The sequence below is a fragment of the Somniosus microcephalus genome, unplaced genomic scaffold (assembly GCF_052327205.1).
Source record: "Somniosus microcephalus isolate GS21.2 unplaced genomic scaffold, FLI_Smic_1.0 scaffold38, whole genome shotgun sequence".
In the NCBI taxonomy this organism is placed as follows: domain Eukaryota; kingdom Metazoa; phylum Chordata; class Chondrichthyes; order Squaliformes; family Somniosidae; genus Somniosus; species Somniosus microcephalus.
In genome coordinates this window covers 481,174-495,639 of record NW_028225225.1, presented here as the reverse complement: position 1 = coordinate 495,639, position 14,466 = coordinate 481,174, and the positions used below count along the sequence as shown (strand labels likewise).

At 48.8% G+C, this 14,466-nt stretch overlaps 1 pseudogene; it reads left to right on the top strand.

The window, feature by feature from the left end:
* LOC147083845 (uncharacterized) overlaps window positions 1-14,466 on the top strand; it is a 170,388-nt pseudogene that overhangs the window by 66,549 nt on the left and 89,373 nt on the right.

The following is a 14,466-nucleotide window of genomic DNA, read 5'->3' as shown; positions in this document are numbered from 1 at the left end:
GAGTCTTTGAGTATATTCAAGGCTGAGATCGATAGATTGTTGGACTCTAGGGGAATCAAGGGATATGGAGATCGGGCGGGAAAGTGGAGTTGAGGTTGATGATCAGCCGTGATCTTATTGAATGGCGGAGCAGGCTCGAGGGGCCGTATGGCCCACTCCTGCTCCTATTTCTTATCTTCTTATGGACTTTCAAAAGGCATTTGATAAAGTACCACACAAGAGACCTACTCGGAAAAGAGAAGCACATGGTATTAAAGGGCTGATGGTAATTTGGGTATATAATTGGCCGAGGGATAGGAGACAGTGAGCGGTGCTGAGGGATGTTTTTCTGACTGGAGGGAAGTATGCAGTGGGTTCCCCAGGGGTCGGGATTAGGACCATTGCTTTTCTTGTTATATATAACTGACCTGGACTTGGGTATAGGTGAACAAGTTTGAAATTTACAGATGATACAAAACTTGGCAACGTAGTAAATAGTGAGCATAGTAGTAGCAGACTTCAGAAGGACAGAGACAGACTGTGAAATGAGCAGACACAAGGCAGATGGAATTAAATGAGGATAAGTGTGAAGTGATGCACTTTGGGAAAAACAACAGGGAGAGGCCGTATAATCTAACTGGGACTATTTTGAGGGGGTGCAAGAGCAGAGGGACCTGGGGGTCCATAATCACAAATCTTAGAAAGTGCCGCGGCAAGTTGGTGAGGTGGTTCAGAAAGTGTGTGGGATACTTGGCTTTGTAAATAGGGCCATTGAATACAAAAACAAGGAAGTTACACTAAACCTTTACAAAACACTAGTGAGAAACATAGGACAGGAGGAGGCCATTCAGCCCCTCGAGCCTGTTCCGCCATTCAATGAGATCATGGCTGATCTGTGATCTAACTCCATACACCCACCTTTGGCCCATATCCCTTAATACCTTTGAGTAACAAAAACCTATCAATCTCAGATTTGAAATTAACAATTGATCGAGCATCAATTGCCATTTGTGGAAGGGAGTTCCAAAGTTCTACCACCCTTTGTGTGTAGAAGTGTTTCCTAATTTCACTCCTGAAAGGTCTGGCTCTAATTTTAGTCTATGCCTCCTAGTCCTAGACTGCCCAACCAGCGGAAACAGTTTCTCTCTATCTACCCTATCTGTTCCCCTTAATATCCTGAAAACTTCGATCAGATCACACCTTAACCTTCTAAATTCTAGGGACTGCCACTCTAATTTGTATAATCTCTCTTCGTAACTTAACCCTTGGCATCCGGGTATCATTCTGATAAACCTACGCTGCACTCCCTCCAAGGCCAATATATCCTTCCCAAGGTGTGGTGCCCAGAACTGCTCACAGTGCTCCAGGTGTGGTCTAACCAGGGTTTTGTGCAGCTGCAGGGTTTTGGCCTCAGCTGGAGTCTTGTGTACAGTTCTGGGCACCAAACTTTAGGAAGGATGTCAAGGCCTTGGAGAGGGTACAGAGGAGGTTGACCAGGATTGTACCAGGGATGAGGGACTTCAGTTATGTGGAGAGATTGGAGAAGCTGGGATTGTTCCCCTTAGAGCAGAGAAGGTTAAGAGGAGGCCAAATAGAGGTGTTCAAAATGATGAGTGGTTTTGATCGAGCAAGTAGGGAGAAACTGTTCACTCTGGCAAGTGGGTCGGTAACCAAAGGTCAGAGCTTTAAAATAGTTGCTAAAAGAACTAGAGGGAAATGAGGAGAATTGTTTTCACACAGAGGGTTGTTAAGATCTGGAATGCACCATCTGAAAGGATGCTGGAATCAGGTTCCACAGGAACTTTCAAACGGTAATTGTACACGTACTTGAAGAGGACTAGTTTGCAGAGTTCTGGGGATAAAGCTGGGGTTTGGGACTAAATTGGACAGCTCTTTCAAAGAGCCGGCACAGACAGGATGGGCCGAATCACCTCCTTCTGTGCTGTTAGATTCGATGATCAGTGTGAACACGCTGGTGTCTCTTAAGGCTCGTAGAGCTTTTAAAGCTCTTCCCACAGTCAGAACATTTAAAGGGTCTCTCGTCAGTGTGAACTCGCTGGTGTTCCTTCAGATCCCCGGAGCTTTTAAAGCTCTTCCCACAGTCAGAACACTGAAACGGTCTCTCGTCAGTGTGAACTCGCTGGTGTTCCTTCAGATCCCCGGAGCTTTTAAAGCCCTTCCCACAGTCAGAACATTTAAAGGGTCTCTCGTCAGTGTGAACACGCTGGTGTTTCTTCAGCTCCCGGGAGCATTTAAAGCTCTTCCCACAGTCAGAACATTTAAAGGGTCTCTCGTCAGTGTGAACAAGCTGGTGTGACAGGAGGGTGGATGACAGAGTGAATCCCTTCCCACACACGGAGCAGGTGAATGGCCTCTCTCCAGTGTGGAGGAGCCGGTGTCGCTTGAGCTCCGCGGAGCTTTTAAAACTCTTCCCACAGTCAGAACATTTAAAGGGTCTCTCGTCAGTGTGAACAAGCTGGTGTGTCTGCATGGTGGATGAATGAGTGAATCCCTTCCCACACATGGAGCAGGTGAATGGTCTCTCCCCAGTGTGAACTCGCTGGTGTGACAGGAGGTTGGATGAATGAGTGAATCCCTTCCCACACATGGAGCAGGTGAACGGGCTCTCCCCAGTGTGAACTCGCTGGTGTGACAGGAGGTTGAATGACTGAGTTAATCCCTTCCCACATTCGGAGCAGGTGAATGGTCTCTCATCAGTGTGAACAAGCTGGTGTCCCTTCAGACTCCCGGAGCTTTTAAAACTCTTCCCACAGTCAGAACATTTAAACGGCCTCTCATCAGTGTGAACAAGCTGGTGTAGCTTGAGCTCCCGGGGGATTTTAAAGCTCTTCCCACAGTTAGGACACTGAAATGGTCTCTCATCAGTGTGGACAAGTTGGTGTTGCTTCAGTTCCCTGGCGCTTTTAAAGCTCTTCCCACAGTCAGAGCATTGAAATGGTCTCTCATCAGTGTGAACAAGCTGGTGTCGCTTCAGATCCCCAGTGCTTTTAAAGCTCTTCCCACAGTCAGAACACTGAAATGGTCTCTCATCAGTGTGAACAAGCTGGTGTTCCTTCAGTTCCCCGGGGCTTTTAAAGCTCTTCCCACAGTCAGAACACTGAAATGGTCTCTCATCAGTGTGAACAAGCTGGTGTTCCTTCAGTTCCCCAGGGCTTTTAAAGCTCTTCCCACAGTCAGAGCATTGAAATGGTCTCTCATCAGTGTGAACAAGCTGGTGTCGCTTCAGAACCCCAGTGCTTTTAAAGCTCTTCCCACAGTCAGAACACTGAAATGGTCTCTCATCAGTGTGAACAAGCTGGTGTTTCTTCAGATGCCCGGGGCTTTTAAAGCTCTTCCCACAGTCAGAACACTGAAATGGTCTCTCATCAGTGTGAACTCGCTGGTGTGTTTGCAGGTGGGATGAACAAACAAATCCCTTTCCACACACGGAGCAGGTGAACGGACTGTCCCTGGTGTGACTGCGCCGTTGAACTTCCAACGTAGACAGGGAACTGAATCCCTTCCCACCGTCCCCACCTTTACCCGGTTTCTCCCCGGTGTGACGGTGTATGTGTCTCGCCAGGTCAGGCGATCGGCTGAATCCTCGTCCACACACCGAACACTTGTGCGGTTTGTCATCGCTGCGATCGCTGCTTTCTCCTTCCATGTGCAAAGGCCGATGATATTCAGGTCCTGATGAATCCAGCGACTCTGTCAGATCTTGACGTGATGTTTGGTCTGAGCTTCCCGCCTGTAACTGCTCCACTTCTATAACCCTGTAAATTGAGATCAGAAAAGGATCAGAGGCAAACTGTTGTTTAATTTTCCCCTTTCTGACCCTAGGGGCAGTGAAGCTGATTTTCAGGCCCCAGCTGCTGCACAGGTTGTTTGAAAGGATCAGCAGTAATGGCGGCTGCAATACCCACAAGCCCCAATGCTCCAGAAAGCGCTCTGTTGACTCTGAGTCCTGCACATGTGCTCATGGCCCCCACGCTCTCCCTCCTGCTCCACAATCGCCCGTCCTGATCGGTCTGCAACGCGCATGCTCAGCACACAAAACCCCGCGGTTGGAACATCGGGCGCGCATGTGGAGCCGCAACATCTGGTATGCATGAGCGGCTCAGGTGGGGGCGAGTCGGTGTGTCGCCTCAGCCGCCAGGGAGGTGCGCATGTGCAGGACGACCCAACATTCCTCCTGTCAGCAATCACTCCCTCGTTTCTTTAATAAAAACAGAAAATGCTGGAAATACTCAGCAGGTCAGGCAGCATCTGTGGAGAGAGAAACAGAGTTAACGTTTCAGGTTGATGACCGTTCGTCAGAACTGCTTGTTCTTTAGTGTCAGCCAGTGACTCAGTGGGTAGCACTCTCGCCTCTGAGGCACAAAGTTGTGGGTTCAAGTCTCACTCCAGAAACTTGAACATTGAATGGCGGAGCAGGCTCGAGGGGCCAAATGGCCTACTCCTGCTCCTATCTTCAATGTTTCTATGTAAGTTTAGGGACCCTCCATGTTGACTTTGTCCGATCCAGTCACATTTTTCCAAGTGCTCTGCTATTACATCCTTTATAATGGACTCTAGCATTTTCCCCACTACCGATCTGTAATTCCCCGTTTTCTCTCTACCACCTTTTTTCAACAGTGGGGTAACATTAGCTACCTGCCAATCCATGGGTACTGTTCCAGATTCCATCGAATGTTGGAAGATGACCAGCAATGCATCTACTATTTCTAGGGCCACTTTCTTAAGTACCCTAGGATGTAGATTATCAGCCCTGGGGATTTATCGGCCTTCAATCCCGTCAATTTCCCTACAAATACTGATTTCTATCAGTTCCTCCCTTTCATTAGACCCTATGTTCCCTGACATCTCTGGGATGTTATTTGTGTCCTCCTTTGTGAAGACAGAACCAAAATATGTATTTAAGACCAGGACCAGTGCAAGATAGATTAAGGCGATACTTAGTACAACTAAATCAGGAGGTACAAGCACTAAATAAAGAAGTGAGGAACCAACAACAGATTAAAGATCTAGAAAGGCAGAATGCTGGACTTAAACCAGACGAGTTGTCCAGAATAGGTCAACAAGTAATGACGCAAGTTATTGGAAGAAAGGGAATGGGGCCCGTTGGATGGGGCCATGTACTGTATTAATGACAAGTGATACGTGTGTTTGTCTACAGGAACCGATGGGTATGCGATGGAAGCAATGGACCCAGGTGAAACGATTTAACACTAAAGACCCCCATTCTACCCTCTCCTCTAGGGGAAAGAGCTCGGAAGACGACCAGACCTCTGTTTAAATTACAGATAAACATGGATCCAGTCGACCCTTTATATCAGAGGGTCCGTCTCGGGGAGAAGAAGCTCTCCCGGTTTACCCTTACACCTGAGAACTCATTTTTAATGTGGAAGCAAGTCATCCTCGGTTCCGAGGGACTGCCTAAGAAGAAAGAAGCAGATATAATTGGAGTAATACTTCTTTACTCCTGTACTCAAATCCTCTTGTATGAAGGCCAGCATACCATTTGCCTTTTTAACTGCCTTTCAGGACCACCGGACGTCCCAAAGCGCTTTACAGCCAATGAAGTACTTTTGAAGTGTAGTCACTGTTGTAATGTGGGAAACGCGGCAGCCAATTTGTGCACAGCAAGCTCCCACAAAGAGCAATGTGATAATGACCAGATAATGTTTTTTCGTCATGTTGATTGAGGGATAAATATTGGGCTCAAAACACCGGGGATAACTTCTTCGAAATAGCACCACGGGATCTTTTACATCCACCTGAGGAGGCAGACGGGGGCCTCGGTTTAACGTCTCATCCGTAGGACGGCACCTCCGACACTGCAGCGCTCCTTCATTACTGCCCCTCCGACAATGCGGCTCTCCCGCAGCACTGTCCCTCCGACAGTGCGGCGCTCCCTCAGTACTGCCCCTCCGACAGTGCGGCACTCCCTCAGTACTGCCCCTCCAACAGTGCGGCGCTCCCTCAGTACTGCCCCTCCGACAGTGCGGCGCTCCCTCAGTACTGCCCCTCCGACAGTGCGGCGCTCCCTCAGTACTGACCCTCCGACAGTGCGGCGCTCCCTCAGTACTGACCCTCCGACAGTGCGGCACTCCCTCAGCACCGCACTGGAGTGTCAGCCTCGCTTTATATACTCAAGTCCCTGGAGCGGGATTTGAACCCACAACCTTCTGACTCTGCTATCCACTGAGCCACAGCTGACTCCAGTCTTCTACACAGTTTCATCATAACTTCCTTGCTTTTGCACTCTACGCCTCTCCTAAAGCAGGGGAGTTATGATGAATTGTTAAACAGTTTTTTTTGCAGAGTGACCCAGGCTGTGTGTAGGAAACAATTGTGCATTTGAAAGCAGCTTGTATTGTGAAGCTTGTGCCCCTTTGCCAGGCCTGTGGCCCCTCTCCCAGATTCCAGCCCCAGCTCTGTGCTGACTGAGCTGCTCTCACCTGGGGACAGCGCGTCACAATCGGCCCCAGCGCACCTGAGCTGGAGAGGAGGCCCCGCCCCCTAGCCGCGCCGCCATTGGTTGGAGGACCAGGCCGCCCAGTTCAGTCCTCCCACCTCCGCCCTCGTCCTATTTGTAAGAAGTCACACAACACCAGGTTATAGTCCAACAGCTTTATTTGAAATCACAAGCTTTCGGAGCGCTGCTCCTTCTTCACTTCACCTGAAGAAGGAGCAGCTGTTGGACTATAACCTGGTGTTGTGTGACTTCTGACATTTGTCCACCCCAGTCCAACTCCGGCATCTCCACACCTCGTCCTATTGGTCAGTGCTCCCGTCAGTCAGAATCACATTGTTCCGGCTCACTCCGCCACCCCGCGCGACTGAATCCGCTCCGCTTGGTGTCCGCGGAGGTCCCGCCCGCCCGACTCTCAGGTTTGGGTTTTCTCGTATTTTACTTTATAATCTCGCTCTCCGCTCCCCCCTCACCTCGATTTAAATCGATTCCCCAACAGATGACTTTACCTCGGCCGCTGATTCCGTCTGCTCCCCGCAGGCCCCGCGCAGGCGCACTGGCAGCCTCACACCGTTGAGAAGCTTTTCAAAAATGTTTTTTTCCGAAACAAATTGAAAACACTCATTAATTCCCCAACCTCCTCCCCTCTAAAGTGCGATTATTATTATTCTTGTTTTTCCTCATTTGTGTGGGGTGTCTTTTTTTTACCTTGCGGTGCGTGCGCCGATCCAACCGACCCCCCTGGGCGTTGCGTGCTGGCATCAGCGCGTAATCGGAGGGGTGTTTGATTGGCGGGCACCTCGCGTCAATCAGGAGCGCGGAAAACGCTGGGAGGCCCGGGCGGGCTGACGGTCCTCCAACCAATGGCGGCGCGGGAGGGCGGGGGGCGGGACCTCGGTGGGCTGCAGGCCGCTTTCATGCTTTCATTGTCTGCAGGAGCTGTTAAAGGGAAGGGGAGGAGGGGGTGGGAAAAAAAAACAAGCTTGTGAGTGTTTATTCCTTTGCATTACCTTTATTGCAAGGCTATTCATCAACTGCATTCATTTAAAAATAAGTGAACCTTTTCTCTCTTTGACTTTTATCCAGAACAAAGAGCCCTGGTGCTGTGAACATTTTGGTGGGCAGCCACTTTTAAAGGGACAAAGACCAGCATTCTTCCTCCTCTCTCTCTCTCTCTCTCTCTTGTGAGTATTTGTGGTGGGTGAGGGGAGGGGAAGGGGGGGCCATTTAAAGGGGAATGGTGGCATAGTGGTTAGCACTGTTGCCTCACAGCGCCAGAGACCCGGGTTCGAATCCGGCCTCAGGCGACTGTCTGTGTGGAGTTTGTACATTCTCCCCGTGTTTGCGTGGGTTTTCTCCGGGTGCTCCGGTTTCCTCCCACAGTCCAAAGATGTGCGGGTTAGGTTGATTGGCTATGATAAATTGACCCTTAGTGTTAGGGGGATTAAATACGCGGGGTTACAGGGATCGGGTGGGATATGTGTTGGTGTAGGGGTTACGGGGATCGGGTGGGATATGTGTCGGTGCAGGCTCGATGGGCCGAAATGGCCTCTATCTGCACTGTGGAGATTCTGTGATTCTGTGGGTGCCCCCCAGGTATTTAAAGGGGCAGTGCCTCTTTCTTTCTGTATCATGTAAGAGCAGGGAGGTTCTGCTTGAACTGTACAAAACACCAGTTAGGCCACCGGCTAGAGTGCTGCGTGCAGTTCTGCTCGCCCCATTGCAGGAAAGATGTGACTGCTCGAGACAGGAGACTTACGAGGTTGTTGCCAGGACTAGAGAATTTCAGCTACAAGGAAAGATTGAATACATAGAAACATAGAAGATAATCTACATCCGAGGGTACTCGAGGAAGTGGCCCTCGAAATAGTAGATGCATTGCTGGTCATCTTCCAAAATTCGATAGACTCTGGAACAGTACCCATGGATTGGAGGGTAGCTAATGTTACCCCACTGTTCAAAAAAGGTGGTAGAGAGAAAATGGGGAATTACAGACCGGTAAGCCTGACATCGGTAGTGGGGGAAATGCTAGAGGCCATTATAAAAGATGTAATAGCAGAGCACTTGGAAAACAGTGATCGGATCGGACAAAGTCAACATGGATTTACAAAAGGTAAATCATGCTTGACTAATCTACTGGAATTTTTTGAGGATGTAACTGGTAAAATAGATAAGGGAGAACCAGTGGATGTGGTGTATTTGGACTTTCAAAAGGCTTTCGATAAGGTCCCGCATAAGAGATAGAAACATAGACGATAGGAGCAGGAGTAGGTCATTTGGCACCTCGAGCCTGCTCCGCCATTCAATGCGATCATGGCTGATATCCAAGTTCAGTACCCGGTCCCTGCTTTCTCCCCATACCCCTTGATCTCTTTAGCCTTAAGAAATATATCCAACTCCTTCTTGAATATATTTAATGAATTGGCCTACACTGTCTTCTGTGGTAGAGAATTCCACAGGTTCACCACTCTCTGGGTGAAGAAATTCCTCCTCATTTCTGTCCTAAAAGGCCTACCCCTTATCCTTAGACTGTGACCCCTGGTTCTGGATTCCCCGACCATCGGGAACATCCTCCCTGCATCTAGTGTGTCCAGTCCTGCCAGAATTTTATAAGTTTCAATGAGATCCCCTCTCATTCTTCTAAACTCCAGCGAAAACAAGTCAAATCGACCCAATCTCTCCTCATACGTCATTTCTGCCATCCCAGGTATCAGCCTGGTAAATCTTCGCTGGACACTTTCCATGGCAAGAACATCCTTCCTCAGATAAGGCGACCAAAACTGCACACAATACACAAGGTGTGGTCTCACCAAGGCCCTGTATAACTGCAGCAAGACATCCTTGTTCCTGTACTCAAACCCTCTCACTACGAAGGCCAACATACCATTTGCCTTCTTTAACTGCCTGCTGCACCTGCATGCTTACCTTCAGCGACTGGTGCACAAGGACACCCAGGTCTCGTTGCACTTCCCCTTCTCCCAATCTATTGCCATTCAGAAAATAATCTGCCTCCCTGTTTTTGACACCAAAGTGAATAACCTCACATTTATCCACATTATATTGCATCTGCCATGCTTCTGCCCAATCACCCAACCTGTCCAAATCATCCTGGAGTTTCTCGGCATCCTCCTCACAGCACACATGCCCACCCAGCTTTGTGTCGTCTGCAAATTTGGAGATATTACATCTAGTTCCCTTGTCTAGATCATTAATATATATTGTGAATAGCTGGGGTCCAAGGACCGATCCCTGCGGTACCCCACTAGTCACTGCCTGCCACTCGGAAAAAGACCCGTTTATTCCAACTCTTTGCTTTCTATCTGCTAACCAGTTCTCTATCCAAGTCAATACCTTACCTCCCAATCCCATGTTCCTTAACTTTACACGCTAATCTCTTATGTGGGACCTTATTGAAAGCCTTCTGAAAGTCCAAATACACCACATCCACTGGTTCACCCTTATCTATTTTACTAGTTACATCCTCAAAAAATTACAGTAGATTAGTCAAGCACGATTTACCTTTTGTAAATCCATGTTGACTTTGTCCGATCCTGTCACTGTTTTCCAAGTGCTCTGCTATTACATTTTTTATAATGGACTCTAGCATTTTCCCCACTACCGATGTCAGGCTTACCGGTCTGTAATTCCCTGTTTTCTCTCTACCACCTTTTTTTAATAATGGGGTAACATTAGCTACCCTCCAATCCATGGGTACTGTTCCAGATTCCATCGAAAACCCAGCAGCTTCTCCTCCATCTCCACTCCAGCTCAAACTGCTGCAACAGGCGGCCAGGGACCGACTTCCATCACCTGCAATAAATCTCTTCCCGACAGCCGCTGACTAATGGCGGCCGCAGCACCCACAATTCCCCGCGCCCCAGAAACCGCTCTATCCAACGCGCTGATTTCCCCGCTGAGAGTGCGCATGCTCCCCGGGGCCACGGGCCATTCTGGGAGCCTTGCTCCTGTCATTTGTCCAGAGTCGGACTCGGTGGAACTGGCTGAGGAAACCGAGAAGCGGCGGCTCGGATGGGGGAGGCGCTGCACCCTGGGTTTCCTGGTGCCGGGGCTGTGGCCGCACGTCCGCTCTGATTCTGATTGAGGTTTTTGATGAGGTAACAGAGAGGGTTCATGAGGGCAATGCGGTTAACGTGGTGTACGTGGATTTCCAAAAGGCGTTCGACAGCGTGTAAAGTTAAGGCACATGGGATTGGGGGCAAGGTATTGACTTGGATAGAGAACTGGTTAGCAGACAGAAAGCAAAGAGTTGGAATAAACGGGTCTTTTTCCGAGTGGCAGGCAGTGACTAGTGGGGTACCGCAGAGATTGGACCTTGGACCCCAGCTATTCACAATATAAATGATCTGGACGAGGGAACTAGATGTAATATCTCCAAGTTTGCAGATGACACAAAGCTGGGTAGGCGTGTGTGCTGCGAGGAGGATGCCGAGAAACTCCAGTATGATTTGGACAGGTTGGGTGATTGGGCAGAAGCATGGCAGATGCAATATAATGTGGATAAATGCGAGGTTATCCACTTTGGTGTCAAAAACAGGAAGGCAGGTTATTATCTGAATGGTAATAGATTGGGAGAAGGGGAAGTGCAACGAGACCTGGGTGTCCTTGTGCACCAGTCGCTGAAGGTAAGCATGCAGGTGCAGCAGGCGGTTAAAGAAGGCAAATGGTATGTTGGCCTTAGTAGCGAGAGGGTTCGAGTACAGGAACAAGGATGTCTTGCTACAGTTGTACGGGGCCTTGGTGAGACCACATCTTGAGTATTGTGTGCAGTTTTGGTCACCTTATCTGAGGAAGGATGTTCTTGCCATGGAAGGAGTGCAGCAAAGATTCAGCAGGCTGATACCTGGGATGGCAGGAATGACGTATGAGGAGAGATTCGGTCGATTGGGCTTGTACTTGCTGGAGTTTAGAAGAATGAGAAGGGATCTCATTGAAACTTATAAAATTCTAACAGGACTACACAGACTAGATGCAGGAAGGATGTTCCCGATGGTCAGGGAGTCCAGAACCAGGGATCACAGTCTAAGGATAAGGGGTGAGCCATTTAGGACAGAGATGAGGAGGAATGTCTTCACCCAGAGAGTGGTGAACCTGTGGAATTCTCTACCACAGAAGGCAGTGGAGGCCAATTCATTAAATATATTCAAGAAGGAGTTAGATATATTTCTTAAGGCTAAAGGGATCAAGGGGTATGGGGAGAAAGCAGGGACAGGGTGCTGAATTTGGATGATCAGCCATGGTCTCATTGAATGGTGGAGCAGGCTCGAGGGGCTGAATGGCCTACTCCTGCTCCTATCTTCTATGTTTCTATGTTTCTGTCCTATGAATGTGCCTCCTTATTGTTGCTTCTGCATGCTAACTTCTGAAAGTTAGCATGCAGGTACAGCAAGTAATTAGAAAGGCAAATGGAATTGCCTTTATTGTAAGGGGTATGGAGTATAAAAGTAGGGAAGGTTTGATGCAACTTTACAGGGCGCTGCTGAGACCACACCTGGAGTACTGCGTACAGTTTTGGTCTCCATATTTAGGGAAGGATATACTTGCATTTGATGCAGTGCAGAGAAACATAGAAAAATAGTAGCAGGAGTAGGCCATTCGGCCCTTCGAGCCTGCTCCGCCATTCAATATGATCATGGCTGATCCTCTATCTCAATACCATATTCCCGCTCTCCCCATACCCCTTGATGCCTTTTGTGTCTAGAAATCTATCTATCTCCTTCTTAAATATATTCAGTGACTTGGCCTTCACAGCCTTCTGCGGTAGAGAATTCCACAGGTTCACCACCCTCCGAGTGAAGAAATTTCTCCGCATCTCAGTCCTAAATGTCCTACCCCATATTCTGAGACTGTGACCCCTCGTTCTAGAATCCCCAGCGTGGGGAGACATCCTCCCTGCATCCAGTCTGTCTAGCCCTGTCAGAATTTTATACGTTTCAATGAGATCCCCTCTCATTCTTCTAAACTCTAGTGAATACAGGCCTAGTCGCCCCAATCTCTCCTCATGCGACAGTCCTGCCATCCCAGGAATCAGTCTGGTGAGCCTTCGCTGCACTCCCTCTATGGCAAGTATATCCTTTTCTTAGGTAAGGAGACCGAAACTGCACACAGTACTCCAGGTGTGGTCTCACCAAGGTCCTGTATAACTGTAGTAAGACATCCTTGCTCCTGTACCCAAATCCTCTTGCAATGAAGGCCAACATACCATTTGCCTTCCTAACTGTTTGCTGCACCTGCATGTTTGCTTTCAGTGACTGGTGTACAAGGACACCCAGGTCCCTCTGTACATCAACATTTCCCAATCTATCACCATTTAAATAATACTCTGCCTTTCTGTTTTTCCTACTGAAGTGGATAACTTCACATTTATCCACTTTATACTGTATCTGCCATGTATTTGCTCACTCACTCAACTTGTCTAAATCGCCTTGAAGCCTCTTTGCATCCTCCTCACAACCCCACCTAGTTTTGTGTCATCAGCGAACTTGGAAATATTACATTTGGTTCCCTCTTCCAAATCATTGATATATATATTGTGAATAGCTGGGGCCCAAGCACTGATCCCTGCGGTATCCCATTAGTCACCGCCTGCCACCCCGAAAAAGACCCATTTTTTCCTACTCTCTGTTTCTGTCTGTCAACCAATTTTCAATCCATGCCAGTATATTACCCCCAATCCCATTGCCTTAATTTTGCACACTAACCTCTTATGTGGGACTTTATCAAAGGCCTTCTGAAAATCCAAATACACCACATCCACCGGTTCTCCCTTATCTATTCTACCAGTTACATCCTCAAAAGGCTCCAGTAGGTTTGTCAAACACGATTTCCCTTTCATAAATCCATGCTGACTTTGTCTAATCCCGTTGATATTTTCTAAGTGTCCTGTTATCGCATCCTTTATAATAGACTCTTCAGCATTTTCCCTACTACTGATGGTAGGCTAACCAACTTGTGCAGCAGCTGGGGCCTGAAAATCAGCTTCACTGCCCCTGGGCTGGGAAAGGGGGGCATGAGGCAACATTCTCCCTCTTACCCCTTTCTACACTCCTTTTACAGGGTTTTAGAAGTGGAGCATTTACAGACAGGAAGTTCAGACCAAACATCATGTCAGGATCTGACAGAGTCGCTCGATTCATCAGGACCTGAATATCATCGGCCTTTGCACATGGAAGGAGAGAGCAGCGATCACAGCGCAGACAAACCGCACACGTGTTCCCTGTGTGGACTCACCTTCAGCCGATTGCCTGCCTTGGCGAGACACGTGCACCGTCACACCGGGGAGAAACCGGGTAAAGGTGGGGATGGTGGGAATGGATTCAGTTGCCCGTCTACGTCAGAAGTTCATCCGCACAGTCACCCCGGGGACAGTCCGTTCACCTGCTCCGTGTGTGGGAAGGGATTCACTTGCACATCCCACCTGCTGAGACACCAGCTTGTCCACACTGGGGAGAGACCCTTTAAATGTTCCGACTGTGGGAAGCGCTTGAAAAGCTCCAGGGCTCTGACCAGACACCAGCGAGTTCACACTGACGAGAGAGCATTTCAATGTTCCAACTGTGGGAAGAGCTTTAAATGCTCCGGGGATCTGAAGGAACACCAGCTTGTTCACACCGATGAGAGACCGTTTACATGTTCCGACTGTGGGAAGAGCTTTAAAAGCCGCTGGGCTCTGACCACACACCAGCGAATTCACACTGGGGAGAGGTCGTTCACCTGCTCCGTGTGTGGAAAGCGATTCACTGATCCATCCAACCTGCTGAGACACCAGCTTGTTCACACTGATGAGAGACCGTTTCAATGTTCTGACTGTGGGAAGAGCTTTGAAAGCTCCAGGGATCTGAAGGAACACCAGCTTGTTCACACCGATGAGAGACCGTTTACATGTTCCGACTGTGGGAAGAGTTTTAAAAGGTCCAGGGTTCTGACCAGACACCAGCGAGTTCACACCGGGGAGAGGACGTTCACCTGCTCTGTGTGTGGAAAGGGATTCA